This window comes from Chelonia mydas, chromosome 13, assembly GCF_015237465.2.
Source record: "Chelonia mydas isolate rCheMyd1 chromosome 13, rCheMyd1.pri.v2, whole genome shotgun sequence".
Classification (NCBI taxonomy): Eukaryota; Metazoa; Chordata; order Testudines; family Cheloniidae; genus Chelonia; species Chelonia mydas.
In genome coordinates this window covers 16516587-16523437 of record NC_051253.2, presented here as the reverse complement: position 1 = coordinate 16523437, position 6851 = coordinate 16516587, and positions in this window count along the sequence as shown.

Here is a 6851-nt window from a genome sequence, read left to right as displayed (position 1 = left end):
CAGGACAGCATGGAAGAGGAGCAAGAAGGGATAAAAAAAGTGACAATGGATGAGATCCACTAAAATGCTTAAGTCCCATTTTCAGCCACTGCTGTGATCCACAAATCTGCTCAGCTGCCTAAAGTCTGTAGGGGTCTATATTCAATCAATGCCTAAGTTTTTGCAGTAAAAGTTCCCTTGGTGCTTGTTTCTGCCTCAGAACACGTGCACGGCTGCCTGGCAGTAGGGGCCTGGGCTTGGGTCCCTAAGTCCTATGGTGAGTCATAAACTGGGGAAGATAGGCATTCAGGTGCCTAACTCGTGGGCGGTGCGAATCCACAGTGCATGTTCAGAGACTGCCTACACAATGGATGCAACTTCACATGCAGAACTCAAACAGCCTGGGGGCAGGAGGGAAGGCAGAGGAGGATATCCCTTTAACTGTTAGCTTAGTGTGTAGGGTACTCACCCAGGATGCAGGAGACCCTGATTCAAATCCCTCCCTCTGATGAGAAGGGATTTGAACAGGAATCTATTCCATCTCCGGTGGGGCTTCTTCAATCTCTCCCACAGAAGTTGTTCCACTTTAATTAAAAAGAAAAGGAAGACCTGTGGCACCTTAGAGACTAACAAATTTATTTGAGCATTTATTTATTAGTCTCTAAGGTGCCACAATCCTCCTCCTTCTTTTTGCGGATACAGAATAACACAGCTGCTACTCTGAAACCTGTCACTTTAATTAAGTAATTGAATATTATTTGAGCCAGAGAAAGTTCAAGGGTAGGGCATTCACTTGAGAGGTGGCAGAGCCCTGTTCAAGCCCCTTCTCATCAGGCAGGGCAGGGACTTGAACAGGAGAGGGGGAAGTCCCCCACATCCTGGATGTGTACCCTAACCAGTGGGTTAAAGGTTATAAGGGAGGTCTCTTCTAGGTGGTTGGGTGCCTACATGTTAAGGCCATAGGCCAATCTTTCTGCAGTTCATGAATCGCTAGCAGAGACAGGGGTGCCTCCCTATAGCTGGGATTTAGGTGCTGAACTCAAAGCGGGTTAAGCACACAACCCTCTCCTCAGCACCTCTTGTTGGCTCGCTGCCTAGCATGCTGGCTTTGTGGATCATGATCAATCACAGATCCCCCAATGTACTCAGATGTTCAATACTTTGCAGCTGATTATACCCTACACCCACCTCTTTTTCATACTAATTTTAAGACAGTTACCGGGATCATCTTTGTGAGGGGAAAAAAAGAGCAACTCTTTGCTGCGTTGTGGTGGTCATGTCTGGAGATTTAGCCCCATGACTCCAATTAACATTAATTGTAATTTCATGGTTAAATCCCCATGTTTTGCCGTGATTGTCCCTAAATTCCTTTTTCATAATGCTCTTTTCTATTACTTGGAAAATCACATCACAAAGAAGCTATAATGGCCTCTAAACAGCAGAGGGAGTCCTTGCATTTTTGGGAAACTAGGTGCAGCATCTGTTTTGACCAATGTGAACTGAAGCCATATATACATTGCAGGCAGCCTGTCTTATGGGCCTCTTCTCTGTCAGCTGTCATCAAACCCCCTTCTTTAGAGTATTCCTTAGTCTCGTCCTCCAGCGTTTGTTATAATGGTACCATGTCCTACAGAGTTGCAAAGCTGGGTCAAATCATGCATCTAAATAAAAAGTCTATCAGTCTAACGTGAAAGTTGCCTCAGTGAAGTATTAGAACTTGCTTTTTGTTAGGGGAAAGTTCCACTTACAGCTCCGGTCTCTCAGCACATGGGAGTAACTGTAAGATTTTTGCTTTACAACAGGATATTTTAAATGGCTTCCTATTGGGCAGAGAATTTAAAAATGAGAAAATCCTAAGTAGATAATCTAGCTCATCCCCTGGCTGGTGCTGGATTTCTCCCTGTGCTTTATTAACATGACTAGCATTTCAGAGCTGAGGGAGAAGAGGCTGCTCACTTCTTAAAAGGAAACCACTTAAGACGGGGTGGGATCTGAGTTACCCAGGAAAGAATTTTCTGTAGTATCTGGCTGGTGAATCTTGCCCATATGCTCAGGGTTTAGCTGATCGCCATATTTGGGGTCGGGAAGGAATTTTCCTCCAGGGCAGATTGGAAGAGGCCCTGGAGGTTTTTTGCCTTCCTCTGTAGCATGGGGCATGGGTCACTTGCTGGAGGATTCTCTGCTCCTTGAAGTTTTTAAACCACGATTTGAGGACTTCAATAGCTCAGACATAGGTGAGAGGTTTTTCGCAGGAGTGGGTGGGTGAAATTCTGTGGCCTGCGTTGTGCAGGAGGTCAGACTAGATGATCATAATGGTCCCTTCTGACCTTAGTATCTATGAATCTAAGTGGGTACTGGTAACAAAGTCCCCCAAAAAGGGCAGGCTATCAGCACTACCCACCCAATAGGTGCAACGAGCAAGTGATGGGCAACCCTGAGCCTTGGAGGCTATTAGGACAACAAGGGAGCAACAGAAAATAAACACAGGTGATCCACCCAAGGATGTTTTTGCACCTCTTAGATTTCTGCACACCATCAGGCAACGGCGTGGATCTTGCCTGGGTGACTTGCATTCTGCAGACTCCGCGCAGACCTTCAATTATAATTCTCTCCAAAAGCTATTTGACTTCAGGACAGTCAGTCCAGGGATGAATTTAGCCCAATGTTTTTTGCCGCCTTCTCCTTTTGTTTGTGGAGGGCCCAAACCATTACCCATGTGCCCAAGGGCAAACCACTCCTCCAGCTGAAGTCAACACACCCAAATGAAAGGAGTGACTGCTGCTCTGCTCATTCGCTTTGGCCTGCATCCTAGCAGAAAGCAAGCTCTGTAGAACAGCAAAAGGCTAGTGCTGGATGCAGAAGAGAGATGATCTACTGTGCCATTAAGGGATTCTCGTCATGTTCTTTCCCCTTCCTTCCTCCCTCAGCCATTACAAGACTGAAGCCAACAAGTTCTGTTGGAACCAACAGGAACTTAAGGCTTTTATAGCAGATGGCTGGACCGGTGCTGTCAAGTTTTACAGTAAAGGGAAAATTTAACTAATTTGAAAGGGCCGAGGGTCAGTGTGAGGCAGGAGCAAAAACTTTGGCTGAGCCCTTTAAAGAGAAAAATAATGCTTCTCTATTGTGCCAGGAAAATGGCAATTCTCACTCTCCTTTGCAAACTGGCTATGTTTGCCACCCTCCCAATAACCCCTGCCTAGTGGCCATAAACCCCGCAAGCTGGAAGTCAGTACCCACTTGCATTAAAGCTCCAAGTGTTTCATGGTCTCTGTGTATATAATGTCTTCTGCAGTTTCCACAGTATGCATCCGATGAAGTGAGCTGTAGCTCAGGAAAGCTTATGCTCAAATAAATTGGTTAGTCTCTAAGGTGCCACAAGTACTCCTTTTCTTTTTGCGAATACAGACTAACACGGCTGTTACTCTGAAACCGATGATTCAAATAATCATCTCATGGGGGTGGGGGTGGGGAACTGACCACTCTTGTATATGGGGGCGGGGAAAGAGGGTCCCCAATTAATTTTGAGCTCACATTAAAGATCTGTGCATTCTGAACGGCCCCAGTGTTTCCTCGCTGACTCTTATCCACCAGGAAAGAAAGAAACCCAAACCAAACCGATCACATGAGATCAGAGCAGGTGCTCCTCATCCCCACCTCGGGGTGCCTGGGTAAGGCCTGTCCCCTGCTACAGCTCACCCAGCTCCCTGTTTCAACTTGCCGACAGCAGCCAAGGTGCGCACGTTTGGAAGCCAGGAACCCTCTCGGGGCTTTGTTCATGACAGATGGGGAATAACAGGGGTCTGCACGTTTCCTGTAAGAAAACAGAATATTCCTAACTCTCGGCGGGTTGCAAAGCTCCCTTTCCAAGCGCGCCCGAAGCGATGCCGGGTTGGAGTCAGCAGCCGGAGGTGTGAACTGCCCCAGTTCGTCTCCACGGGGCGTTGGAGGGACACCATCAAATTTAACACCTTCCTGTCTGGGAAGCTTTTGCCTACTGCTGTGACAAGTAACACTCACCCTTCCTGTAGAGGAACAACCTCAGGGAGCGGGAGAAATCGCTTCCTCTGGCAGCGCATTTGGCAGCGTTTTCCGTAGGGCAGTTTCACAGGTTTCCCCGTGGGTGTAGTTTCTCCCGTTGCTTGTGGGAGTCTTTTCAGGGGTACACGAAAAAGGGGAGAAACTTAAAACAACAACACGGGGGACAGTTCAGTCGTAAAATTAAAACTGACAACAAACGGCAGGAGGAACTCAGAGGCAGGGCCACTACCCAAATCTACCTTTTTCAATCGGCTGAAGTTGGCGGGTGCCTGAGGGTAACCTGTCAACACTGCCAACTGTTGCCTTGCCGATTGTTTTAGCTGCACCGTCAGTCTGCTCTGGGCTCATTAGGGCAGCCTGGGCCGGGTTTGGCTTGGATCCCCTCGTTTCACTTCCTAATCGGACCCCCTGCTCCTACAACCCCGAGCAACGGAATCTGCCCGCCGTTGCATGGCGCTGTGCTTGCTACTAGGCAGGTTTTCCTTTTGCTCGTTAGGGGATTCCTCATTAGGGAGAAATACTGAAACACAGTGAGTGCTGGCCCAGCACGTGTTCCATTCACCACTGTTGTCAATGGGAACCTCCCTACTGACTTCAATAGGAGCTGAATCTGGCGGCTAGATACACTGATTGAATCAACCGTTACAGTCCATGGATAGACGCCAGTTGACTTCAACAGGTTTTTGTTTTGGTTGGTTTCTATCAGGCCCCTAATACCCTGGCTAGACAGACAGCTAGGAAGAAATGTATTCATCAGGAGCAATCAGCAGGATTTACCAGCTGTTTTCTGGTTTAAACTCACTTTTCAAGTTTTTCTTCAACTAAAATATCTCAGCACTCTGAGGACATCTCTGTGCCTGCTAAACTTAACCCTGCTAATAACTGCCCCTTCCTTATAGTCAGTGCTGCCTGCCTCAAGCAGGATTCGTGTCTCATGAAATGGAGATGCCTTTGAAATTCATTCGCCCTGCACCTGAGCAGAGGTCAGACTTTTCCTACTTTCATGGGTATTTGCATCTGGGATTTCAGTGTGGGGGAGAGCCAGGAGGATAGGATCTGAACTCAGGGGGAGTGGGTCGGTATTTAAACGGAGGGGAAAGAGAATAGTGCGGGCTGGTGGGGGTGTTGTCCGTCACATGCCTAGATCCATTAAAGAGCCTCTTTATTTCCAAGAAAGGGTGAATTTTAGTAAAACTACATGGTAGAGCCTTTGGGGGTCGTCCTCTCCTCCCCCTCCAGCGTCTAAGTGGCACATTTGAGCTGCAATTCCATTTTCCAATTCCTCTGCTGGCTAAAGGAGCATGGGGTTGACAAGATTACACATGGCTGATATAATTAAAGGTACACAATTACACTATGCCTAACTTGATTTCTGAAATGATTTTCTTTACAATGGAGTTTGCCTTAGATGTTAAGTAGATCACCTGTATCTCTGCCTTGAGGCAATGCTGGTCTGTGTGTCTGATATCCTCTCGCATATCATCACGTTTGTGTGTTTAGTTTTAATGCAGCCACATCACCTTGGTACCAGCCAACTGTATTTTGATTTTTAGATTTCCTCGGACAAAAAGCTTCATACGTTTTACACAAACTTCATTTCCCGTCGAGAAACAACTTCCAGCCACTTTTCTAAATCACGCACCTATTATAAATTCCTCCTTGGATCATTTAAACAGTTTTATAACTAATTTGAGCTCTTCAAACCACCCCTTCAGTCAATAGCACCTCACTTTATGACCTATGGAAATGTCTCCACCTCCTCTAACTTCTCCTAATTGTGTCAATTTTGACTCACTCCAGCACAATGGGAGTTACCAACTTGAAAGGGCAGTGATCTGGGCCCGATCCAAATCCCATTGAAATCAATGGGAAACGGCAGTGTGAGTCTTGTCCCTGCTTTTAAAGAAGAGGAAGGCTCAATAGGTATTAACTTTTATGGGAGTTTGTTCTGAGTTAGAATTGCAGTTTAGCGCGCTTTTGTTCTGCCTGCAGGTACACACGTATTTTTAAAAGCAATGGAACACACGAGTGATCAGTTTCGTTGAGGAGGGACCTTGCTGCTCCTGTCCATATTTTAAGGAGTTCCCAGCTACAGCCATAAGAGTAGTGAATCATTACTGTACTAATAACAACGTGATTTTTGTATCCTCTAATTTTTTTCTAGATTTTTAAAATAATCTGCGTTGCAGGTTTTCATTCATTTCATTCCTGGTTTCCCTCTATTCAAAACCAGGCAAGAAATGATTAAATGCAGTAGTCCAATACATGAAGAGTAGAGAGTGGCTAGGGGTGTCATCCCAACAGAGCAGGCCCAGAGTTGTGTCTAGGTTTTTCTGTCTCTCCACCATTTGGGTAAAGTTATTAGTCAAGCCATGTGTATACTAGAAAAACTGCATCGATTTATCCATATACATTTAAAATCAGTCTAGTTAAACCAGAGCAAACGCCAAATGTAGATTAATTTAAAGCCAATGTAGACACACTTAAATGGGTTTAACTCTTGCTTAAATCGGGTTGGTTTAATAGGAAACTGTTTAATCAGAGAGGAGCGGGTGTCTTAAATTCAGGGCTGTCCCGGTGATATATGGGTTTGGGGCATTAAAAAAATTATCCCAGTGTAAACTGTAACAACTCTTCCCTGTTACTGATTATTCCTCTCCCCTCCCCACACCCCGATTTTTAAACCCTTTGAATTTGAACCCTTTCAAAATAGCAGCTCATCATGAAACTTGTCTCCCGCCGTAGCAAGGAGAATAAATCCTGACTTATTCGGATCTGAATACAGTTTTCCTTAAATACCTGCAGAGGGCGATGCTGACCCAATTTGGAAA